At 38.7% G+C, this 27,598-nt stretch overlaps 1 protein-coding gene across 26 annotated transcripts in view; it reads right to left on the reverse strand.

Moving 5' to 3' along the window:
• Window positions 1–27,598, reverse strand: part of MAP2 (microtubule associated protein 2) — a 255,452-nt gene that overhangs the window by 97,663 nt on the left and 130,191 nt on the right. Inside the window, exon 1 of one of the 26 annotated variants that reach the window (XM_037165986.2) lies at window positions 12,679–12,724. The exons of the other annotated variants lie outside the window; for them this stretch is intronic. The gene's annotated coding sequence lies outside the window, so the exon portion shown is untranslated. Of the gene's footprint in view, window positions 1–12,678; window positions 12,725–27,598 lie in introns of those variants that run through there. 26 annotated transcript variants of the gene reach the window in all.

Raw genomic sequence — 27,598 nt, forward strand, 5'->3', positions numbered from 1 at the left:
ACAAAAAAACAAAGAGGAAAAAAGAAAGAAAAGGAAAACAAAAAGGCTTGCCTCCATATAAACAGGAGGCAATGGAGGAGACGGAGGTCTGCTAGGGGCTCTTTAAAATGTTTTCCTCTCTTCTATTATTCTGTCGGTGGCCATGAAATCCCCCTCCTGTGTGCTCTTTCCAGAATGGTGTGCTATTATTATGCTTTATTTAATTGGTTTAGATTTAAGCAAACAGACCCCACTGGGATTAAGGGCAGTGCAAGTGGAGGAGGGAGGAGTACTGAGATCAACACAGGAGGGGCCTGGGTTGGAAGCCTGGAGCCAGAGAGCAGAGAACCCACAGCAATGCTCGTTCTCCCCAAGGCTTTTATCTAAAGCTCCTACTGGCCACTTAACGTCTCTAATCAAGCCACATGTGTCTCCATTTATGGGAAAACATATGAAAATAAGATTAAAGTCTAAGGTTTTAAAAAAAGCCCTGCAAGTAAGCCAATGAAGTTGCAAATATTCTAGCTGTTCTAATTACTGTTGTGCCAAAGGCACATGAGGGCTGCCGATGCCTTGCTTGGCTCCTCTGGCCTCCCCCAGGCTACCCGGGGACTGTGTCAGCCACCTTTGGTATTTGCAGGTACAAAAGTTTGCTTCAGAGGTCAGGTTGCACCCTCATGCTCGGAGAATGCTTTTTAGAGCTACCCTGGGCAATAAACAGTCAACAACAGTCTTTAAACAGAATTATTGCAACTTTAAAAATGTACTATTTTTCAAAATTATGGCTCCTAGTAATTACATTACAAACAGTCCTATTTGAGGTCTTAGAGTGATCTACCTCCACGGGTGGGGCAACTCTCCCTCATTCCCACGATAGTTTCCGCCTCTTGGGGCTCCTCCAGCGTGAGGGCCAAGCTCCCAGACAGCCCACTGCATCTAGTCACTGGCCTCATTTCCCCTCCAGCGGCTTCGACCTCAAGGCTCTGAGAAGCACCTTCTCAGTGAGGGAGTACAGATCCTGTAGGACAGTGGTTGGTTTTGCTTTGCTTAATGTATTTGACTCTAGTTTTCCATCTCACATCTACCCTCTTGTTTAATGCAATGCCCAACAGATTCATCTAGATAAAGGCAAACTCATACAACTAAAGAAAAGAGGGGGGAAAAGTTAAAAATAAGAGACTGGAAGCCAATTCTGACTCTCTCTTTGCTTTATGTCTTGGGGATCATCTAGTTAACATGAACCGTAAATGTTAGCTTCAAGCTCTTCACTACCCTCGCTGGTGCTTTGGAAACCTCCTGGTGAATGGGGGTCGGTGGGGGTAGGATGATATGGCCTTGGTCTAGCAGAAGTTCATCTTACCCACAGCTTCCAGAAGCTTACTGAAAACCATTACTGTAAAGTACAGATTCGTAAATCCTGCTATATCTTTAAAACAACACTAAAATCTGGAATACAGATTTCCACTAAATTGTTCATAGGAAAATACATAAGACACTGCTGCTAGAGAAAAAGATAAGGACCTTCCCCTGTCAGAAGCAAGTTATAAGCTTCTGTGTCCTTAAATAAGAGTCCCTTCGGAACTTGTTCCAATGTCGTTTTTTAGGCCTTAAAGGAGCCCAGGCACTGTCACCACAAAAGACACCTACCACTCATGTCTCCCCATGTTCTCGAATATAGAACTGACTCTGCGTAGCGCCATGCAATCGTCTCTGCTGTTTCCATGTAAGTATAAACATCTATTCAGCAGTTCATTCATTTAACAAACTACTTGCTGTAGGTGCCTGCTGAGAGCACAGTCACTTTGCAATGGGGACCACAAGGAACAGCATTTATGCCATTAGATGGCAGCTGAGAAGCTCAGTCACAACAGGCCCAGGGGGAATCTCTGGTTTCCAATTTCCTGGAGAAATGGTTTTGAGCATTAGACAAATGAATAGCTGTTTCTCTTAAATAATTAATTAAATAACTAAGATCCTTTTCCTCAAAAAGAAATAATCTGTGAAGACATTTTAAACAAAGTCATTGTTATTATAATTAAGCCTCCTTAACAGTTAAATTTCTTAATCTGATGACTTTGTAACTGACTTGCAAAAATATTTTAAAATTAGAACTAGCATAATAACTATAGAATGTGTTTTATTGTTGCTCTCAAAACTGTAACGATTGTTTATATTTTACTGGAAAAAGGCTTAACATATTTTCAAGTAAAAGCCTATAAAATAAAGATGGTCGTGAGGATGTTCTTTAATTGAGTAAGTTTATTCTTAGTGCCCAGGGAAAGTACTGAATGAAAGGAAGCATAATTCAGGTATTATGGCACATACACCACAGAGCCATCTCTGCTGGCAAAAATTCTTGTAAAACTGCATGTTTTTAAATATCCAACACCCCTATCTTCCAGCTCCTTTGAAGGGTTACCCAGAGCTTTCTTTTCTTTTTTCTTTTTTTGAGGGGAGTACCAACACAGACTGGTGGGTTCGGGGGCCACTTTCTCATTGCCCTCTCTACAGCCTCTGCTTGTTAAATTGTAGCAACTGGAAGCAATTTTCTCAGTCACACCGTTACCTTCAAAAGCTTAGGAAAGTGTTGGACAGTTGTGCTTAGCAAGAGAGGCTCACGTGTTACACTTTGTTCATTACAAGTCTTAATTCTGTTGGTATCCAGGATTTCAGTGGATGCTGACTGGCTTTGTGAGATTCAATGTATAAAGAATATTTCTTACGATGGAGAGCTGGTACAGAGTTAGAGGCTGCGTAACACAGAGAAACGAAGACTTTGAAGCCGACCAGACTTCTATACAGCAAGTTATTGAATTTCATTGGGCCATAATTTCTTCAGCTATAAAATATGGACCATAGTATCTACTTCCTTACAGAACAACTTTAAGGGATAGGGATAGGTTAGAGAAGGCTTCTTACATGAGGTCTGATAAATATTCAGTGTTTGTTATCTGGTACTGGCATTATTATACAACTCTATGAATTGGGCAAGGATGGTTGTCAAAAACAGTCAACAGAGACAGACTGTTGCCATGTATTATGTTCCATAGCACTTTGCAGACACGGGTGGACATCACAATTATTTGGGGTTCTGGTTAAAAACTCAGAGTCCGAGGTTCCAATGCAGGGATGTTGATTGTGGAGGTCGAGTGGGTCTCGGAATCTCCCTCCTGACAGGCACCCAGTATGATCCCTAAGAGGGTGACCTGAGGCTCACCGCTGGAGAAATAACTGCTATACAATATAATGAATCCACTGGGGTAGTCAAGGACTGTCACTATATCATTTTTCCCAAAAAAGAATATTGCTCAAGATATTAACTTAGTGATAGCTGTTAGTTTAAATGTGGTTTATTTCTTATTGCATAGGCTTAAACCTTCATAAATGATACAAAATAAGCTCAATATTTTGCTGGGAAATATTTTTTCCCAGCAATTTATGGATTGTTTCTCTTCTCAGAAACCCTGGTTTTTAGCTCTGGGTTCACATGTTTGTGTGATGGTCTCTTTATAAAAATTAATGCAGGTAAGCTTTGGATTCACTCCTGTGAGGCCTTGACCTTTACTTGTACAAAAGCTGGGTTCCACAAATGTATTGCCTGCAGCCCCCCCCCCCGGACCTGCCAAGTTAAAAACATTAGGACTAAAGAGTGAGTAGTGATCATTTGCACTTTAGAGAACTATTTCTATACTCTTTCGATATTACAGATCTAAAACATGGTGACTGCGCAATGGCGAAAAAAGGCACCTTTACATGTATGTATGTATTTATTACTTCTCAAATAGCTTTGACTGCTCATCCTGTATGGGGCTGGAAAGAACAGTACTTTACAAGATTAAATGGGAGAATTCTAATGAGGAGTTGTTTATTCTGTGAAAATAAGAAGTTTCTGCTCTGGATAGCAAGGAATTCAGTAAAAGGAAACTTTAAATGCCACAGATTCTATCTACCACAAATTTTGGCAAAACAGATATACATTTCCCATCAAGGAAATATGTATCTGTCCTTACTTAATGTATACAAGCCCTGAGAGAGAAATGTACACATTTTCCTTTTGCCTGTGTTACCCCTGGGATTACAATACTTCAACAATCCAATGTTCTTTGAAAAAAGACAAAAACCATTTCCTTGCCCTGAAAGACTCCATCTTATCTGGCCTCCTTTATCCCTCCAGCCTCATTCTATACCATGCTCTCCTTACTCTTCTCTCTCCTGACGCTGGCTCCTGGTATTCCCCCTTACACACTGTGCTCCTACAGCCACAGGGCCTTTGTTCGTGCTTTTGGTTCACCTAGAATGCTCTTCTCCACCCCCTTTGCCTGTGACTTACTTATAGATCACAGGTAAAGTATCCTCCCCAACAAAGTCAGTTCCTCAATCTCTCTTTTATGGTCCTTCTCACAGTTCTATTTTTGCCTTTATTTTTGAAACTATTTAATGAAAATAATATTCCCCTTTAAACTGCAAGCTTCATAAAAACAAGGACCATATTTGCTTTTGCTACCAAGGCCATTGGGATTCCATGCTCTATGCTGCTTTATTAACTACATAAATGAATGAATGAACGTTTACATCATATTGTATCAACCTAGCATCTATAATATAATAAGAAACTCGGTAATTGTCTAGTTAAAAGTCTAGGAATACATCTTTGAGCTTTTGTTTCACACGCATAAAAGAAGGACATTCAAACAAATAATCACTGGGTTCCTGAACAGTTTTAACAAACAGTGATTCAGCAACCCAAATGTCCATCCACTGATGAATAGATTTTAAAAGGTAGCATATTTATTTGGTGAAATATTATTCAGTTAGCAATAAAGTAATGATACTTGCTACAACATAGATGAGCCCTGGAAATACTTTCCTGGGAGAAAGGAGCCTTTTAGAAAAGGCCACACGTTGGATTATGCCATTTACATGAAATCTACAGAAGGAGACGCAAATCTTTAGAGAAAGAAACCAAGTGAGGGGTTGCCTGGAGTTCATATACTGTGAAAAGGGCGGGGATGACTGCCAATAGGGATAGGAGTTCTTTTGGGGGGTGATGAAAATATTCTAAGATTAAATAATGGAAATAGCTGCCTTTGTGAATATATTAAAAATCACTGAATTGGATCAGGTAAAAGGGTGAATTTTGCATATGAATTATATCTCAATACAGCTGCTACTAAAAAAAGAAAATCAATGACCTAGAGGCTAAGTCCATTAATTCAGGCTGTTAAGGAAAGTGGTGGTGGGAAAATGGAGACAACTGTATTCAAACATGAATAGAAAAAGAAAATGAAATCTAAATTAATTTTACAATGTTAATTTTTATAGAAGTTTACATTTTCAAAAGCTTTAAGGCCAAACCGTGGGAACATCTTCCAGTAATGGAACAAAATAATTCAGAATATTCATTCTGAGTATCTTATTGTTTGTTACTATATATTAGACACTAAATTATACAGTTTTGGGTGGCAGAGTTAAGACTGAAATCCAGTTTTCAATATTACTTCTACTGCATCACTGCTGGGCCAGAGAGAAGGCATTCAACATAAAAGCTAAGAAGCAACCATTTGATTTCTAAATGAGATTAACACAGATCTCTCAAAACACATTTTCAGCAAATGGTAGGGTACAAAAGAAATCCACAGGTAAGAAACGAAGCAACGAGCAGAGTGGACATGTGAGAGGAGTTCGGATAACAAAGGGAACAAATAAGTGATGGCTAGAAACAGAAACAGCTTTAAGCAGTAAAACGAAGGGTATCAGAATGACCAGCATGCAGCACACCCATGGCGTACAGCAGCTACGTGGCATTACACCAAGTCGTGAAAGGGGGTGGATAATTTCTCCCATCAACATCTGTTTGGTAGGGACTGACCCTGGGACCAAATTTTGTATTATCTCTTCACTAATTCATCTTAGTCAATAAAACAATTGTTTCTCCCTGTATATATCTCTCAAGATACTGAAAAAAAAAATAACATTAAATATTCAGAACACCCCTCAACTTTTGAAAATGTTTTAAGTGTCAAATTGTACCCAATATTTTTATAGTTCTTAACTTTACTGCAAGTAGAATGCCACCTACTCAGAGATGCACCTTGGGTATGTGTAGTGTGACATAAGAAATGTTGGTGCATGGATGAGTTTTATAGTTATTATTTTACTACCTATTTTACTATTTATTGTACTACCTGGCAGATACTATTAGTTTTTCTGATCATTAAAAATAAAAATAAAGCGACTTCAAAAAAATTAAGGTTAATAAATATTTCTGCTGCAGTTCAATAGGAATACAATAGCAAACTATGTATTTAATATCTTCAATGCTGTAAGTTTACTGTTGTGTGCTCTTAAAATACAAATATTAGCCCTTCTTTACAATGCTAACTTGAGTTCATGTATGACTTTAAAAAATATTTTATTTATTTATTTAGAAAGAGGGAAAGGGAAGGAGAAAGAGTAGGAGAGAAACATCAATGTGTGGTTGCCTCTCATGTGTCACCTACTGGGGACCTGGCCTGCAACCCAAGCATGTGCCCTGACTGGGAATCAAACTGGTGACCCTTTGCTTCACAGGCCCATGCTCAATCCACTGAGCCACACCAGCCAGGGCCATGTATGACTTTTTGATGTTGTTACTTCTTTTTTAAAAGACAATTGAATGATATAGTTATCAGCTCCTAAAAAGATAGCCTCGCAAATGAAAAAGCAAATGACTCATAGACATGATCTTAACTATTGAATGTCATGATTATTACATTCAAAGTGATGTCATCAAGACAAAGTAAGGGATTTGTACAGATTTTCCTGGAGCTTCTCTAGATATGCCCAACTCAATAGACAGATGCTAACTAGCAAGTGTCTGATTAGATTCAGTTCACAAAGTGAATCTACTGTATTTTTAATACCAATTTCCTTAGCCTTTCTTCACATGTTAATACTAAGAGAAACAACCTGCCCTTTCACTGTGTGTGAAAACTAAATTGGCAACTCTTCATTTCTTTTCTGGTTTTATCCATGGACATGTATTCAGAAACAGTCTTCAAGTAATTTTCTGAAAGAGCCAGAAAGCAACAATGCCGAACAACTTATTATTAATAGTCCTCTCTGGTGCTGTTAAGCAAAAGGATGCTTTCCAAAAGAAAAGGCTTGATATATGATTTCAAGTGAGAAAGACCAGTTTATAAATTTGGAAACTTTCTTTTCTACTGGGTCCCCTCATTGTACCATGGACATGGGTCACTAAGGAACTGATGGTTTATAAAACGTGTCCACTTGGACACCTGTGCACCCCCTGGTTAACATGGGCTTCTGTCCCTGCTCAAAAAATTAAGGTCTTTGCTCGTTAGTTAATTCCAAAATGGCTGTCTAAACACGTTAACATCCGACAACACAACACATATTTGATACTACTGAACTTACAAGTCTTGCAAAAGATGCGGGATTTCTTTCAAGAGCATGAAATCAATGTTGGAGAAGTGCTCAAGTAACAGACAAGTGATGGAAAAATGAAGGTCTGGTGTGATTGGACCAGTTACCTACCAAGCAGGGACCATCCCCAGGGATGAGGATACAATAGTCACTTTATTTGTATGATACAATAATTATAAAGGAGTTGGGAAAGTACATTAAGTCTTTGAATTTCTACAAGAACAGCCTTTTTAAGAAGCATGCTGAAAAAGTCAAATATGGCATGAAGGATGTTGAATAGTTCTCTATAAAATTTGTGGAGAAATTATTCTTCAAAACCCACCAAAATACTTGATTCATTTCTTTTTCTTAGAATTGGCATATAATTTCAATTATAATGTAAATATTTCTATGATGTGTATCCATAATAAAATTATTTCATAACATTTTTTTCAAACTAAAGACTGCTCTTTCACTTCATGCTTTTTCACTATACTTTTCATGAAATTCGCTGTGTATGGAAGAGTCACTTTAACTGTCTCCTTTCCTGAGGCCAATTATTATTAAATGACATCTTGTATCTGTTTAATGCAAAAGATCTAATTTTAAAGAAATCTATTTCCCTGTGCTGTCTGCAAGTCCTACAAAACTAAAATATTGACTTGAGTCTCAGCAAAACATTTTGCGGAGAAGACTGCTATTAACAATAGCTTGAAAAAACTGCGTTTTTAAAAGTGTTTCTCAGAATAGTCCACTTACCTCTGTCCATATATTTTCCTCTCAGAGATCATTCATTCACCTCTGCATTCATTCTCTCTCTCTCTCCACACACACACACACACACACACACACACACACACACACACACACACGTATACACACACAGGGCAATTCATTATTAAGTTTAAACTCTCAGTCTCTCTGATTATGTAGAATTGCCATAACCACACAGTCTCATTCGGCCCCTGAAGTTTTTTGGGTTTCTGTGGGGAGACCCTTAGCTGTGGGAGTTTATTTCAGTTCGCAGAAGCATGCTGTTTGGGGATTTGCTGACACCAACACTTCGTCTTTCCTATCCCCTTACACGACATGCTTGGAAAAGTATAGTTATTAGTTTTTATTTTTTATAGCAGGATGATTATTTTGTTATTTTTGCTTAAGTAATAAAAGAACCTAAGTGTGTTCTCCCAACAACATGACCCAAGTGTGCCGCTGTGTGACTTGTGTCTGCACAATTCGGAGACACCGCAGCTGCTCACCGTGAAACAGGCTGCCAGGGGGAGTCACTCCCCTGAAACACCCAGGACAATTTTATGAAAATCCTTTACAAAAGCTTCCAACACAAAGCAAGAGAGTCAGTCACATGTAGGAAGATCTCCCTTTTCTTAATTGCAATTATATTTTAACTGCTGGTGCTCATATCAGATAACAAATGTATCACTGAATTTGGTAAATTTCATCAGGCCAGGGGCAAACACCTCATTGCTACAATTTATGGTTATGCAGACACAGCACTGAACTCTCTGTGTGACAGTCATTTTTGTTAACTCAAGGACCAAACTACCAGATTGGCTCATCTGGATTAGAGCAGATTAAGACAGAGATTTGTACAATGGCAATTTCTTGTTTCAAGGGCACTGGGCACAGACTTAATGAATACTTCAGTGTCTGCTAGGAATACTCTAAGTGAAACTTTGATGAAACAAATGCAATCATTCCAAAAGTCTGTCCGTCTTGCTTGCTCTCTACCCTAATCAACAACCTCCTTTCAGTCCCTGTCCTTAATGCAGGACAGGATTAGGGGATCACAGAGGTAAATCAGTGCAAACTAGTGAATGCACACAGTCTGCAAAACAAAATCCTCCAGCAGACCACGTGACCCGCCACAGGGCAGCAAAGTAAAACCCTTAGCTCACCGGAATGTGTAACACATCCCCCTGGGCAATTACACATTCCTCTGATCAGAGAAGCGAGATGTGTGTGGCTTTACCTTGGCATTCTACAAACTTTTCCAAATCTGTGTTTTTGCCCCCTGAGTGCACACAGCCCATAGACAGTGAAATAACTTTGAAACCAATAACAGCAAGTGTGGGTCATTCCGCCGATGAAAAGGTCAGGACCATTAATGACAAAGAAGGGCTTTCTTATAGCATGACAGTTATCCAAATATTGAGATGCTGTCATAAACATGTAAAACTGTGGCTATTCTATTACGTGGCCCAAAATGGAGGGTACAAAGAAATAAGAGGTTAAATACAGATTGAAGAGTGGGAGTAACTCTTCTTCCCACTTATTAATAGTGAGCCAAGGGAGCTGCTTGCCAATGCAGAAAAGCTGCGGAAAAGTACCCCTAAATGTTTACTCTGTGCCTGGTCTTTCTTCTTCATATAGAAGGTCCACAGGACATCGCCAGGGAGGGTACTGTTCCTCTGCATTCTGTCCATTGTCTTGGCTAAGGCCAGCTTTCAAGTTTCTACATCCAGTGGGACAGTAACTACAGAGACACACCATGGGTGCTAAGCTCCCCCTGTGCATTATCGATTAGTAAAAAGGTCTTCGTAAGCATGTGTCATGGGCAACCCGCTAGGTTAAAAAAACAACATAGGCACGCCATATTGCACTTTCCACATTGTGCTTTAGCCTTAAATAAACCAAAGGGTTTATTTTCCCCAGAAACTTCTAGGCTTCAAGTCTGTTTGAACAGAGAATTCTACTCAACCAACTGTTCTTGTCCTCAAGCTTGAAGGCAATGTGACTCTGGAGCTGAATGAGAAAATGGCTATCCACAGCCAACAATCACCTTCCTTAGGATGTCTTACCTTCCTTTGATTTTTAAGGTTAATCAATTTGTGTCATAAATGGGCTTAGTTCAAGCCCCTGATTTTTGAACTCGAGATGCCTGCCGAACTCATTGACCTTCTTCCTAGGGCTCCCAGAGAGATGTAGTCACCAGAGTATTTCTCACCAGTTGCTTCCTATTTCCAGAAAACAGGGCAAGTTATGAGCCATTTTAAGGTTTGGTTGTGAATTTCCAAAGTGTAATATTTACTTTAGAGAAGTGGCACCAAGCCCCATTCTTCTCGTTTACAAAAACTCCTGGGGGGGGTGCGGTTAGTGCAGTGTTTTGGCTCGTTCAGAACCCACTGCGGTTCTTCCAAGAACTTAAGTCTTCTTGGTCTTTTTCAGTTGTCAGGAGAGCTGGTTCCTGTTCTGTGAGTTCATTAACAGAGATTCCCAGTGTGAGCATGTACCTTTATGGGTAGTGGGTATTAATTATTCTACTGGTAGTAGAAGTTTAGGGTTTATTTCTGTATTCATCTACCAATTTACGCCATCTATTCCAAGTGCTGGGATTCTGACCCAGTGAGTTTACAAAAGGCTCCGCAACTGGACTTCTGACAACTAAAGGAATTAGTTGTTTGGTCCAGGTGGCTCCGGGCCGCCTTGCGTCCTTTGCTAATTCTACTTACATGTATTTGAAGAAAAAAAAATTCCTAAGAGTTTTTAGATTTGTTTCAAGCCAATGATATCTTGAGCCTCAACAGTAAATGAAATCTACAAACTTTTTAACTGAGAGTTGATTTGTTTTCTTTGGGAAATATCAAAGGAAGATACATAGTTGAGACCTGTTTGAGAAGGTAATGCCTATTGATCAACTTTCTTTTCCAACTAGACAAAATTCAAAAGTGAGCTAATAGTTTAGAAAAGCAAGAATATCAGATGCTTGAGTCATATGTTTGGGAGATTTTTCACGCAGAGTGTTTGTGAAAAGAGTGATTTATGAAGCTGATCCTTAAAGCTTGGACCATTTATGCATGTCATGTAAGTAAACAACCATCTCCTTAAATGTCATTGAGTGGAGAGTCTGTTTTATAATTCAATTTTAGTTTGTAGATACAAAGTGTACATCTTTGAAAATGAATATTTATTTTAGAATATATAAGCAGTACTACTTCTTAATATCTGTATATTCTTTCTTAAGATGCTTAATATCTGTTATTCTTTCTTACATACAGGCCCTATGTAACAGAAAGACACATTGTCAGCCAAGTGTGAGTTGACCTTCCAGAACTGATTTGAAATGAACTCAGAAATCATTATTGACGATACCCAGAATTAATCAGCATTTTTATCATTCACATACATGGTTAGTCATTAGTGACACAAAGGGAAAAAACATTAAAGAAAGAATAACTCCCAAGAGCATACCTCTATAGCATATTGGCTTTCAAGTTCACTGCATGTTGAACATAATTCACAAAAATTATCTTATAAATAGTTAACAGCTATTTATCTTTTTATAAAGGAAGGTTTTATATGTCAAAGATTATTATATATCTTATGAAAATAAATAGCATTTCCTCTTCTAGATTCAAAAATTCATTTTCTTGATGTATTAAATGCAGTTAGAGTTAAACCTAAAAAGAAAATCATTTTTCATGTAAGATATAGAAATGAATGACATACTTCTAAATGAAAATGTTCCAAAAATAAAATCCTACATTATTTTGACTGAAAAAAGAAAGGAAAAGGAAAACACTGAAAAAGATTAATTGACTTACCCTTAATTAGTGTTTGTCAGTAAACACAAATAAATATAAATGAAAATAATTGGAGTACTGGCCACCATTTATTGACCATATACTGATCAATATGACTAAATACTGATTTGTATAGAGTAGCATTACAGATACTGTTTTACAAACTAATTTTAACTCATAGATACAAAGTGTACATTTTTCAAAATGAAGATTTATTAAGCCCTTCACAATCTTGCTAGGTACTTCACAATCGATACGACTTCTATTCCTCTCAACCGTAAGTATTTTTGAACTTACGATGAGAAACCTATTCCTATAGAGCAACTGGACAAGAATACACAGTTGTCAGTGGGAGACCCCTAAACCTGAGGTGCCCTGAGCTGCTCGCCACACAATAGGTTTGCTTAGTCACAGAACACTAAAGCAAGAATCTGCGCAGGTAAATGAAGCCTAACCTTAACCTGCAGGAAAGGTGGCAGAGTCAGACTCCTGGCTCAACTGACAGGGCCCTGGAAACAGCAGAGCACTGGAAATCAGGTAGCACGTCAGCACTCAGACAGAGAGAAGCCTGCCAACCGCGGGCCTCTGCCTCCAAACTCACTCAGGGTGCCCTGGCTCCAGCAGCCTTACAGGGAGATGTGCCACTTCTAACTCCGAAACAAGGGCCTACAGCGATCTCCTGTGAGAGAGAGAGAGAAAGAGAACGTCTACAGGCAAGAGGCGGAGAGCAGAAAATGACCGCTCACACATTTACCTTTCTTCGAGTCAGGCAAGAATGGACCATTTCAACTTTGGGGATTGGTAGGGATCTTGATAGAAGTTAGGAGAGGGAAAAAAATCTCTGGAATATGTTCTGGTGGTGGACAACCGCAGAAGCAGACTACAGAGAAGACAAATCCTATTAAGCCAGCTGGAAGGACTGAGAGCAGCTGGTGGCTTTGGAAGCAGAAGCAGCTAGGAAAGGCTCAGAAAAATCTGCATTGCAGATAAGCTTCATGGGAGACAGCTGAACTCTGTAACATCTCCCCAAACCAGGTTCTCTCCTGAGAGCAGAGTGGCCGCAGGTGGTGTGATTTAGAATGTAAATAATTTCCAAGCCTCTCTGGTGACCTTGGGTGATTTAACACAATTCCATCTTTTATCTTGCTGCTTTTCACCAGTCGTGTTTGTGCATGTGTGTGTGTACATGTGCGTGTGTGGAGGGGGTAGGGGGTTGAATGGGCAGAAAGCAAGAAAGGGACACAATGAACAAGATTGTGTAGTGCCTTCCATCCTCCTTTTATAGGCCTTTCCTACCTTTTGTGTAGTGTTAGGCTTGATCTTCACTAAATTCACAGCATTCAGCTTCAACGCAGCATAAAGAAAGAACTGAGCACCTACCTTGACTATTAGGAAGGGGGTGGGGAAACCTAAACTTGGAAAGTCGTAATAATCCCTACTGATTATAGACCTTCTGTTACGTCAATTATCTTCATTAACTCCCTCTGTATCCTAATGAGGTTGATCTTATTCTGGTTTTGTACAACCAAGGCTGGATAAATTCCCAATCTTTCACAGCTGATGAGCGCCAGAAACGAGATTTGAACCCAAGGGTATCTAACTTCAAAGAATGCACTTATTCCACTACATTATAGCCCAGCGTCTGCTGAAGGCCTTTTATGTGCCAGACATTCTGCTTACAAAAGGCAATAATGGCCATTGCCTCCAGAAATTCCTGCTTCTTTGGGATAAAGGCAATTGTAATAAATAGCTTTATAAATAGAGGCTGTTATTAAAAAAACTTTTCTAAAAAGACTTCATATTTTCTAGAACGTGTTCCTAAATAGTAATTTAGAATTCTACTTAAAACACATGCATGCACACTGTAATTAAAGTCCAGTATATGATCACAAGAAAAGTAAGCAACTGTGGGGGATGAGAGATGACTAAGTGGAGCACAGGACTGTCCGTGCAGCGACGATACTCTGTGCGGGATTGTATGGATAGACATACGTCCTTATGCATTTGTCGAACTCACTGAGTGTACACCCACAGTGAACCCTGAGGTACACTGTGTACTTGGGGTGATGACAATCTGTCAATGGTCATCCTTGATGAAAAATGTACCATTTTGGTGAGACATGCTGATCACAGGGAAGGCTATGCATGGGTTGGGACAGGGAGTATGTGTGAAATCTCTGTATCTCCCTCTCAATTTGTTATAAACCTAAAACTGCTCTAAAAACAATGTCTTAATAAAAGGGGTACATACAGCAAGAGCAGAATAGGCGTTTTGGACACCTTTGACAATCCAACATGGAGTCACTGTCACCATGACAGTTATGTCAAGTACTATGTACTGGTCATAGGGGCATGGGGTGTAATAAGTATGCTCTTAGGAGGAGCCCCAGACACTCAAAACCACAAGTCTGAACATTTGGATAAGGAGTCCACCTGGACACCAATATGAGTGGGACCTACACCCCAGATGGTCTATAAGAACTCAGAGCTCTGACCACCTGATGGCCGAGCTCAGCTGTGCCACGGGTCACGCTTGGAGCCCTGCTGGACTTTGACTCCACAGGATGCCTGTGACCACTGCAGCCATCTGCTCAAACCAACACCCACTTCTCCACCTGTGGACACCAGTGACCAGGACTTCTTGCTGGACACTCGCTCTACTCGTGTCTATTGCATAAGGTCCCCCACACCCCACCGTGTGTGACCTGCATGAGAATCTGTTGGCTTATTAGAGAGGTTGCCCCTAATAAACCTGGCATCGTGGAAAGACACAAACGTGTGAGTGACTCCTTTTGGGGACACTGCCTTGTTCAAGACAAAAGGGAAAAATAGAAAAATAAATACCTAATTAAAGGGAGAGCATATACATGATTTTGATGATCATGGGGGTGAATGGAATTTTGATAAACGGAACTTTGGTTGAGATCTCAGTTAGGTATGCTTTTTAGGGAAAGACAATAGAATAAAAAATCAGTCTGCCAGTCAGTCAACATAATTTTTAAGCAATTACTCTGTGCAGTAGTTTCTGGAGCTCTAGTTGGGAATGAGACAAACATTCAAGAAGGTCCCAGTCTTGTGCGGGAGACTTGCGTTAAGTTGATAAATAGTAAGCGACACAGTGCAGAGTGCTATGGAGTGTGTATGGCAGGCCAACATCAGACCAGAGTCCGAGAGAAGGCTTAACCATGGACTCTGAGACCTAACCAATAAGCAGGACCTGAGTAAGTGGAGGGGCTAGGGAGGTAGCAGTGGGGTGGGAAGAGGAGTATAGAGAGAGTGTTCCAGGCAAAGACACCTAAAACAAAAGCAAACTAAAAGGACAGCTAGATCAGGAGTGGAAACATAGAAATGAAGATCTCAAGGAGGGTTAGCAACAGGGGAGTCGGAGGAGGAGAAGGGGGGAGAAGGTACAGAAAATAAGTAGCATAAACAGTAGGTAGAAAATAGATGGGGGGGCAAGAATAATATGGGAAGTATAGAATCTAAAGAACTTGCGACACATGGTCATAAACTAAAGGGGGGGTAATGGTGGGGACGGGGGGATAGGGTGGAGGGGAATGAAGGGAGGGAATAGAACAACTGTAAAGGCATAATCAATAAAAAATAAATTTAAAAAAAGAAAGAAAAAAAAAGCAAAGAGAAAAAATATATATGCAAAAGCCTCAAGGCAATAGAGTCAAGATGGTCCTAGAGAGTCAGGGCCCAGATCATGGGTGGCCAGGAGGCCCAGTTTATAGATTCCTAACTTTATGTATGCTGTGGGAAGTGTCGAAAGATTTTAAACACAGGAATATCATAATTAGATTGTATTTTTAAAAGATGGAGCAAGAGATGATGCAGGAAGCAATTGTGGTCATGAAGATCAGAGATCATGAGAGACTAACTAACATGATCATTGGGGGTAGAGAAATAAATGGATTTGAAAAATTAGAAAGTAGCACTGATAGGACTTAGGAATTAACTGTACTGGTATACTTTAGGTAACAATTTTAATATAAATGTTATTTACATAAATAACAATGATAGTTGATAAAGTGACATTTCAGAGCCTTTGAAAATACATGAAAACAATGAAATTGTTATACAAATGGTAAGGAGGGTAACTGTAATGGAAAAATCCTAATAACAGTGGCTTAAACCCAGTAGAAATTCATTATGACATTAGCTCATATTCAAAATGGCTGCTAAGGATCCAGCCATTTAGTCTCAATTCCCAACTGCAGAAAGATGTAGAAGTGACCCAAGTTTCACACACAACTTGTATTCACACCTTACTGGCCAGTAAATTAGTCATGTGGTCACACCTACTTGCAAAGGAGGCTAGAATTCCCCAAAAGCAGGAGCCCCATTATTACTGGGGAAGAAAGAGATCATTACTTTTGGACAAAAGTAATCTGCACCACATTAATTATGGGCTAAGACCTTAGATACAGACTGTAAAAAAACTAAAACTTATAAATTGTACCAGGCCTTAACAACAACACAACATTAAAACACACTGAAATGAACTCACTTTGAAATAACGCTACACATTTGCTAAGACTCCAAGGACACTTTTTAACCTCAGTTACAATCCAGATGGGCTGGGCAAGTTCAACAGAGTTTCACCATCAATAAATATGGTTTTACACTGCCAGAAACCATCCTCAGCTATGCCAAAAGTTAAGTATAGTTGTTTATGATTTCATTTTCTTTATTTTTAATAGTGACCATGAAAAGCTAAACTAATGTTTTTTATTTACTTTCCTTAGTATGAGGCCTTGAGTTTAAATTCTGTTGTGTTACTAGATCCATTAACATTTAACTAGGTCTCGTGATTTTAACCTCTACAGACATTTAACTTTAAAATGTAATAACTTGGTTCAAAAAATGAGAATTAATGGCAGGCAGGTGAGCACACATTCACAGTGATTTATTTTATTCTTTGTCTCTTTGATGTGTTCTCGGTTTGTTTCTAAGGATAAAGGTTACCAGTAAGACACTGTGTTTGGACAATCTAGTGAAAATACTCTTCTCACCCACATGTGACTCCGAGTATGCCGAAGTCAAGTGCTGGCCTGACTCCTAACTTGCCCCTTAACATGCCCTCGACTTTTACAATGAAGCCACTTTCCTGTTATTCTCATCTTCTTTGTTTTCATTTTACTGTGCTTCATGTCCCAAACTCACTAAAAGATCAGAAACCTTTAATTAAATCAAGCCATATAAAATCAGTAATAGTATTGTGGCAGCTAAAGAGCAGCATTAAATTATACTCATCATTAACATTCATATTCACAATCTTAATTTTGCCAAGCAAAGGATTATACAACATTAGGTCACATATTCTATCCTATCAGTTAAATCAATACATATTCATTTATTTAATTCTGATGTTGCGTATTCACTATCTACTTGGTCCCCTTATTTTAGTATTGCTACCAATGCATGATTTCTGGGTCTTCACACTGCATAGAGTTTTTGTTGTCTCTGCCTAGGGTTACCTTGCAGTCCTGTTGGGCAGGGAAGTAGTTTTCCTCTAACTAAGGCTAATCCCCAGGTTTTTGCATTTGTTACTCTAGCCTTAGGTATAAAGACAGTTTATATTTACATTCTGTTTTTGAGCGTACAACATGCATTCACATGTTCACCTCAACCCTAAAAACCAGTTATCATCTTTATTTTACAGGGAAAAAAAGGCCTAGAAACAAGAAGCAATTTTTCCAGCTAGCTAGTAAATAGCAGAGGTAGAACAATATAATTAGTGTAAAAGAGTGTAGTGCAAACATATATCGATGTTATAAAAAATCATAGTGAAGAAAATGAAATACAGTCATTGGTGGAGAAGTTACACATACTTCTTCCTCCAAATCAGTATTAAAATGATTTTTAAATGTTGAAAAGGAATGTAACCTACCAAAAATATTGAAGCTATTCTAGAAGGCAGAATGCACATAAGCTGAGACAGAAAGAGAAAAAAAAAAGAAGAAAACTGCTGGTAGAAGCACTTCAATGAGTAGCAAGTTTTTTAAGGAAACCTGGAGAAATTTCAAGTTTAGAGTCTTCAATCAGAGTCCAAGGGGAGTGGAGAACCAATATCATGGCAGTTCATTTAGAACATACTCAGAACAATTGGGACCCTTCTTTCTCTCCCTTGCTACTATATTTTTTGCTGACAGCAGAAGCTTTTGCCCTTAAGGGTGGAAACAAGAACTAATCTTTAATGAAAACAGGTGATCAGTTTTGGAACCTGGTCCAGTATAGCTAAATGGATGCAGAATTAAAACATATTGCGTCATTGTGTTGATCCTGGCCTGCTCCCCTGGCCCCATCCGCATGCACCTCTGGGACGCCTGCTTCCTGATCACCCAGACCTGCCAGTCACAGCGAGGGGGACACAGGTCTGCACAGCCACAGAGGAAACCTGCAACAACAGCTGCCCATGATCCTCAGCCTAGTTCTTCATTCATCAGCATAAACAAAGAAAACACCCTCCAACTCAATCTGAAGAGAACCAGGAGCTGACCAAGAAAAATAGTTTAAAAAATAAAAAAAGATTCTTGGGGGAAATTCAGATAATCCTGGGAACAGGAGAGAACTTGGGGAACTTAGAAAGCATATTGCATTTATCAAAAATATACTTCCTTCTGAAAAATAAAATTATGGAAAAGTACCAGCCATAGAATAAGAATTCCTAGAAATTACTATATGATTTCTCAAATAAGTAATTTACTAAATTGATATAAGAGAATCAGCAGGGCTAAAGGCAAATAATTCAGCTGAGAAGAGGAAGAGGACAAAAACTCCTAAAATGTAGAAAAAGTGAAAGGGGGATTTAAGAAATATGTGGAAAAAAAGACATGACATTCAAACCAGGAAGTCCAACATTAACCGACAGGAATCCCCTCAATACAGAACAGAGGCCAGGATAGCAAGAAAAATCAAAGAAGAACAGAGAAAAGTTTCCCTGAGCTAAAAAGATATAATTTCAAATGATCAGATTACCAAATAGGATAAATGATAAAAGACTTCTATCAAGACACATCCTTTTGAAATTTTACAAAATTCCGAAAGTCTACTAGAAAGAAAAAAAATCAAGGTTATTCACAGAAGTTATTCAATGAGAACCTGACTGATATCAGACTTTTCATCAATAACACTGGATGCTTAAAATCAAATGATATTTGGGTGAACTGTAAAGAACAAACTAAAAATGAAGGCAGAAAGGAAGAGACAGCGCTAGGGTGTTAAATTCCTCATTTTTATTGTAGGAAGTCAATAGATAATGTTCAAAGTTAAGAAACTGAACTACTGTATGCAATCAAAATGACAATCAAAAGATCTCTTAGAGAATAGGAATTATTCTAATAGCTTTCTAAAATTAGTAAAATTGTTTTCAGGAGGATGTGAAATCGGAGATGGGGTTAGGATGAAAGACTTTTATTTTATTTTGGTCCATTTGGCTTGATTTATTTTTTACCATGTGCAGGTATTAATTTAATTAAAAAGTAATAAACTCACCATTCATTCTAAAATATACCTTGCATGCCTACTCTATGGTAACAAGTTTTTGAGGCACTAGAGAAATACCAAAGGCAGCAGACAAACCTAAGTTTCTATACTTTCAGACTTTACATTCTTGTGGAATGAGACAGAAAACAAACCCAAACTTTGCCGCTGTTGACATTTTGGGCCAGATAATACTTCATTGCGGGGGACCGTCCTCTGTAGCATACTTAGCAGCATCTCTGGTCTCTATTTATTAGAAGTTAGTAGCTCTTCCACAGTTATGATAATCAAAAATGTCTCCAGACATTTCCAAATGACAGCTGGCAGAGGGGACAAGTTGCCCCTGGTTAAGAAGAACTGGTATAAGGACTTAGCTCTGGGGCCAGACGGACCTGGATTTTACTTCGAGTGCCCCCCAAATATAAGCTTTTTATCTCTGAGAAGTACAGTTAACATCACCAAACCTCGTCTCCTCTTCTGTAAAATGCAGGTAAACTAATTTGCAAGCTCTTTCTCCTCCTCCCCCTCTTTCTTTTTAAATAATCACAAGAGAAAACTTATGTACTCAGCACATAATATGCACTAAATAAGAACTCTTATTATTTTAATTTTAATTGTAGCAATGATGATGAAGAAGAAAAGGAGAGAAGCCTGTGGGGTAGAGGGTGTGTGCCTAGACTTAGTGAGGGGTGAGAGGTCTGTGCAGTCCTTGAATGTTTGGGTGTGGGGTCTTTTATGCTCTGGAATGGCACTCTCCAATAAAACACTGTGATTATTGAATGGTACTATAATATACAATGTCCTATAGTATATAATGTTCTAAGAAAATAATATGGCTATGGAGCACTTAAAATGTGACTAGTATGACCAAGGAAATGAAAGATTCATTATTTTTTAAAATAATTTAAATTTAAATAGTCGCATAGGGCCAGGAACAATCATATGTACTTGCCAGTACAGCTCAAGAGAGCAAATGAGAACCACTCAAAGGACAAAAGAGAAACTGCTAAGAAAGATGCTACTGTGTGTCCGGGAGACCAATGGGGTGATGGTGTTCAGGGCCGAGGAACCAGATAGTAGCATTTCTGTAACCCCAACATGGTATAACAAGAGCCTGGATGAGGGTGGCAGGAGAATTTGGGGAATGGGTGGGCCACCAAAAGGAGCATGTCCTCAGTGGACCCACCCCTGTGTGTGTCTGCCTTGAGACACCTGGCCTCAACCCTAACCCTACTCAGTAGCCTCTGAGGTTGTCACCTTTATGCATGCTACCTTTCCATCTGCATCTGAGATCAGAACTGGGATTCACAGCTTCCCCTCAAAGTTCTTTATAAGCTCTTATTCTAACACACAAATCACAATGCCTGCTTTTAAAGATGGTTCTCCACAAATCTGATTTCCTGAAACTGTAATGACTTTCTTTGCTATCTTAGGCTTTTGCTGAGTTATTTACCACTTGCCTAAAATTCTGTGAAACTTAGAACTAAACAATAGATTCTTATGATTAATTGACCCTCCGTCAAATGCTTTTAAGTCAGTAAGATTACATTTTCTACACTATATTTAGCCTATGTCTTTTGCATATTGTATGCAATTTCAGTAGTAACTGTTATTTTCATTACTATTTACTGAGCTCCACGCCGCACTGTTTTAGGCTCTAAATGCTGGAGTCTTTTGGGAGAGCAGGGCAATCCATTTAGTGAGGGTCATGGCTACCTTGGAATGGGTTCTTTAATTTAGCAATCAAGTGCATTATAATCGTGCAGATTGAAGACAGTATACTCATTTATCTGCTTTGAAGTTGAAAGTAAAAGGCATTGGAGTCAGAAGAAGGATATGAGCCCCAGGTTTGCCGTTTTCCAGTGGGGAGAGTTGGGTAGGCCATTTGCATTCTTCTAACTTAGTTTTCTCATCTGTGATAAATATAACAAGATCTGCCATTCCCACACCAGAGATTGTCATGAGGTTTGGGATGTCATGAATTAGAAGATGCTTTCTAAAACTTAAAAAGTGGTACAGAATGTTTCTTTCTTCAAGTCTAAACGCAACATAATTGGTTGCATTATTCCAATAATGTTATAATCTAAAGTCCACATCCTGATTCTTTTTGTGAGTATAATATACAATGCAGAACTTAAAATGTATGCACACATTAAGCTATATAGTACATGTATTATTTCCCTTTGATATATCGGGCTATCCACCATCTTGTAGAGGAAAAGTACAGCATTTTGACCAGAGTTATATGAGTTACATACACCCATGAGTTCTAAGGAAGATTTTCAAAATTTTTTCATTGTTAGATCTCAAGTACCAATGTAATCTCATAAAGTCAGTAATTTTCAGGCTTTCTGTCCCTACTGTTTAAAGTATAGACAGCCTAGTTATGGTTTTTTTTTGAGATTCTAGAATATCACAAATTCACTGCAATGTGTTCAAAATCATGCTCTCCAGTTGCTCTTAGGCAATGTGTGGAAAGAATCTTTACCACCCCGGTGGTGTATCTTATTCTGTATATATAACTATGAAATCTTATCACAAGAAAATCATATAAGAAGCAAGAAAATATTTTTAAAGAAAACTAAACATAAACATTGTTGACCTTGAAAATAAAATATAAGATCTTTCTGTAAAAAAAATCATTTCCTCAGTTCTTATACAATGTGAAGAAATATATTTGGGTTTTAATGTGTTAAACAGAGTAGCTTTAACAATTGCCAGATGTGGGTCAAGGTCCTTCCGGCTGCTTTAAATGGTCATAATCCAGAGTCATTAACACCAGGAGAGAATCTGAAGAAAGGTTAATTCAAACCATCCAAGGCAGACTCAAATGAAATCTACACACACACAAAGGATTGATTTAGATTTTTTTTTTTGAGAGACAGGGAGGATTTGTGTCAGAAAGACCAGGAATTATCCTGCGCTACTCTGAGACTCTTAACCATCGAACGTAGTTCAAGGGCATAAGGGCATAGGCATCGGACATTTTACCAATTACAGTTTGACAATGTGAAGAAGACTGGCACTACCCATCACAGAAAGACTAGAGTTACATACTCGCACACTCTCACGTGACACTCCTATTCTCCGCTTCTGTTTGGCAGACTCATCAAGGGCATGTTCTATGAAGACAACAAAGGGAGGAGTAACTCAGATGCCTAAGGTGTGATTTCTCTCCTCACGGATATGTTCTAAATGTTCTCCTTGAAGAAGTATGGTTATTAATTTAAATTGACTCCTGTTCATATAAACTGACTTGATACTTCACTGGAATTTTTAAAGTTCCTAATGATACTGCTCGTGCTTACTTGGCTACTTAAATAAATACCAAATTACCAAACAACAGTGACAAGATCCAGCAATCCAGACCTAGAGATAGCACCAGCCTTTTAAACAAAGGATAAGTATGAATAAGTATGAGGACATCACAGATGTTTCATATGCACTTAAGCTGTCTCTCCTGGATGGATGAGTAGGCTGTATTTATTGAATTTGTTATTTGCTTATTTTATAGCTGCAAAGTGTGGTGTGGGAGGAAGCAAACAGGTAAATGTTCCCAAGTTCCTGTAGCTACAAAGGAGTGTTGAGAGGCAGAGCCTAGCAGTGGAGGCAGAAAGACTACACCCTTCCAGACAGAACCTATCAGGGCTTTTTGTGAGTGCTTTGCCTCTGTGAATGCTCTAACAGCCAATAAACACAGGCATCCTTTCTTCAGAAGAAAGCAGGTGCCATCATCAACCAGAACAGTCATCCAAAAAGAAATGATTCTGTTGAAAAAAATGCATTCCTTAAATCAGAGACTATCTCCAGAATTTCCCTGTGGCTTTCAGCAGAGTCTCCCAAAGCTTGTATTTAGATGTGAGAGTCCAGAAGATGTCATGTGGAGACCCAGAAGCTTCGCTACTAAACACAGAGCAACATGAGAGATGTCAAGAGCTAGAGGGGCAGAGAATTTAGTAGGCTAGCACTATGCTGGACATCCAGGCAGAGAGGAGTTCAAGGGAGTCCAAAGAAATCACGAAGCAGGAAACAGAACTGGAGTGAAGAAACCAGCAGAGAATTATGTGCATCCCCAAACCTGAGCCACAAAGATTCATTATATGGCATAATAAGCACTGAGCACTGGCAGGACGAATGAAATGCCAGTAGCTCCTCAGGGCTGGTTTAGCGGGTCTTTCATAAAACAACTGGCTGGAATCAAAATAAGTCACAAGAGAAACAATTCTCTCTCTCACCATCAAAGAGGTTGAGAAGTATGTAGTGCTTAACAGCTGCAGGAAGAGAAGGGCTCACATTTGACCTGCTCACAACAACTTCTCTAATCATTTCTAATTTTTCTTCTCTGAACATTCACCTTTCAACCTCCAGTCAAAGTGAGGTCCACAGACCAGCCATGGCAACACCACCTGGGAGCTTGTTAGGGAATCTCAGGCCTGTCCTCAGACCTACTGACTCTGAATCTGCGTGTTAGTAAGACCTCAGTTGATTCCTCTCTGCTGTCAAGTTTGAAAAGCTTATCTCCTAGCATCTATTCTTACCCCTTTATCATCCATTCTCTGCACAGCTGCCTGAGTAATCTTTTAATTTAGTTTGTGTACCCACTGATTTTCCCCCCTGTAGAAGAAAGGTCCCATGAGTGCAGGACCTTGGCATGGGCTGGGCCCCACTAAATCAGCCGGCATTACTTGCGATCTACTACCTATGAGGCAGTCTGCTAGGGACCAGGGAAACAATACAAATAGAAGAGGGCTTCTTTCCTCAAGTAGCTTTTAGCTACCTCTCTCCCTTCACATTTCCACTTCCCAAATTCAAACATTAAAGTCACCTTTGAGTCCTTCTGCTCCCCCTTTTGTTCCCCCTACCAGTCAAGGTCTGGCTATTCTCTGTGTATCAGTTCAAGCTCAAGAAACATCCCTCACTGTCATGACCCCTTGTTGCATGCCCACAATCAACAGCTGCTCCGAGCCTTCACTCTTTCCTGAATTATTTCAAAGCGATGCTTTCTTCAATGTGCCCTCACACACAACTCTAATTTATCTCATGTGGCTATAAAAAAAAAGTCATCTGAACATGCAGTTGGGGTCATAATGGTCTTTTATCCGCTATACACTCAATAGCTTCCCATTGAACACTGGGAAAAAAACCTCCTCAACTTGGCATTTAAGGTCCATTGCCAATGTATTATGTTGAACTGAATAAAATAGAAAAGAATATTATCCATTTCATATGGTGCCTCCTAATAGTATTCACATACCTTTCCATCCTTATCATCTAAGAATCCCCTTCTGTCCTGCACTCTGGAATACAAATGAGATCAGTCTACACTTTCCAAGCATGTTCACTTCCTTTGGTTCCTTTGCTAATGTTTATTCCCCTGGAGCTCCTCCATGCATTATCTCTCCCTTGAATACTTCCATTCATCCCTAAGTTCCATCTCAAAGGATTTACCCTCCATGATGTATTTCCTGTTGAGTCCCTTCTCAATTGTTAGCAATCCTGCCATGTAATGAAGTGCCTTAAGAAGCTATTCATGTGTCTCTTACAGTACCAATGAGCATTGGTGCTACTTCCTGTCTTATTCTTCTATACTGAGCAATGAGCTCCAAAAGTGTTTTGTTGTATATATTCCTTTGCAAGTAGAGCATCTTAATACCTATTTGTGTAATTGTTAGTACACTCAGTTATTTTTCTGGGTAAGTTTTACTTAAGTTTGAATGTGGTATTTTCCCACTGTACATGATAGTCCCTGTTTGTTTGTTATTTTAGCCATTTGCAACTTCCTGTGTCATTATTTAAATTGCAAAAAAAAAAAAAACCTTTACAAGATAAGGCATCCATTGTGCTACCTAGCACCTGAATTCTCTAATTTTCGTACACAGATTACACAGTTCAATAATGTAAATTCATTGTAATGACATAGGAGATGTTTTATTAGTTCATTTTATAACTTCCTCATTTATCTCTGACATTACTCCTTAAAGAAGAAAGTTCCCCAGGTCAAATGGAAAATATACATTAAAAATACAAAATCTACCAGAGCTTGAATATTACAGTGAAGTATTTGAAGATATATTTACCTCTTCACTATGCATATAAAAAAGAATCTACAAGCATACCATGTTAGTCTTATTGCAGCAACATATATATCATGTGCATATATGAAACATTAAAACAATGACTACGAGCTCAAAACTTACTAGAAAAAAAATTCTGTGCGTTGTGGTTAATATGAAGGACTCTGGGCCTGTCTTGTATCTGACTGCTCACCTGGAGTCTCAGTTCACTCATTTGTAAAACAGACACCGCACTAAGGATTATGGCAAGAGTTAAAATGAGACCCTATGACACGCACTAAGGGCCTAGATTATTATCTGGCACATTGTCAACAAAAATTATAGTTTTATTAATAAAGATAAATGACAACAAGAAAGAATAGATTCCTCTAAAGCTATTATGATTCTAGAAGTTTCTTTATAGATTCCTTAAGTATATATATATATATGTATATATATATATACATACATATATATATATGCATAGAATGATGTCATGCTGAAGTAGTCCATAATGAGCACGACAGTGTTTGAGAAGACTATGACATCATTTCTAGTGTTACATTTGGAAAGAGAGGGAGAGCAATGGCTTCCTCCCCTCTGCTGCAGCAAAGTCTTGGCCAAGCCACGAGGAGCAGTAAACAATGTCCAGCCTGGGATATTCAGTAAGTGTCCAGAAAGCAAAACTCATGCTGCAGTTTGGTCTGTTTCCCCTGCTGATGAAAGTGAAAGGACATGTCAAACATTCTTTCCGCCTGAACCTAAAACCAGAAAAGTTCCTTTCCATAGAGCCTGGAGAAATTTCTACACATGGGTTGCCTGCTTTTCTACCTGGTAGTATCTAATTTATTACCATAAATTAGAGATTTATAATGAACATTTTAACTCACTAAAAAATGTGCTAAATGTCTGTCTCACGGTGCGTAATCCCATGAAAAACAAGAACAAAAAAGTAATGGGGGGAATGCAGATTTTCCCATCAAATTTATTTATCCATCAAATAATTCAAAATATACTCATTGAACTACCATGCTCAAAATATTATGATATGTGCTAAAGGCCACAAGTGAAAAATCAATAAAAGAATTTAGTGCCAAAACTGATGCGGAGACAGACGTTGTTGGTTAGAAAAACCATCAGCCAGATCCCTGACTCTCTTAAGAGTCCAGTATTCAAATTCTATTCTGATTTGACAAAATAGCAGTCTATTTGAATAAACTCTGGTTTATTACACAAAATCTGTCAACACACACCTGGATGAATTTTTAAGTGATGCTAGCAAACTTAGGGACCAAGAGGCTTGGTGAGGTAATATGTCACTTCTCTAGTTTCAGTTCTTACTGAGTATAGTGAAGACTCTTATTCTGGTGGATAAATAATAACTTCATCCTTTCCCAATTCACCTAAATACCCCAGAATTCAAAATTAATGTAATGATTTGCTAGTGAGTCTGAAGATTTGGATACAGATTCTCCTAAGAAATATATATTGTATGGATTTTGCTACATGGGAAAAGAGAAAAGAGAGGAGGGTGTTTAACCAAACATAAAATATTTTCACTTACTGTGAGTGACAGCTAAAACGAATATGGCCCTAAGGGCTTTCCAATATTCAGGGGAAACAGCAAGTCCTGCTTGGGGATTTCATACATGATTTCACTGAATAATTTCTGAGGAAAATGCAATATACTTCATGGATCTGAATACATGAAAGGAATCTAATAGACTAGTCTATTAGATTTTGTTCACTATCTGAAATAATGCAATTTCTTTTTTTAGAGCACAGTGTTTTATTTTAACAAATTCATTTTCTTGTGCAAAAACCAGTATATGATGCTGCCCACACTTTGGAAGGGTGGTGACAGTGACATCTGCCCCTCCCCCCTCTCCCACAATCACCACCCACAGAAGCAAGGCTTTTACTGTTTGTGGAATTAATAAATTAAGGTTCTCATAATTACACATTGCAGAGAAAATTGAACAAGGGCAATGCATCAGACTCTCAACTGCTGCAAATATTCAAGCTCACAGATGTAAACTCACTTCTGATATTGCAGGGTCAGTAGCTGAACATTAGCCATTTTTTTAAGTATAGTAAAAAAGAACGACTAACCTTGCCGTGTAAAATATTTTG

Source organism: Artibeus jamaicensis, unplaced genomic scaffold (assembly GCF_021234435.1).
Source record: "Artibeus jamaicensis isolate MK-2021 breed Jamaican fruit bat unplaced genomic scaffold, CSHL_Jam_final contig_1015, whole genome shotgun sequence".
Taxonomy (NCBI): domain Eukaryota; kingdom Metazoa; phylum Chordata; class Mammalia; order Chiroptera; family Phyllostomidae; genus Artibeus; species Artibeus jamaicensis.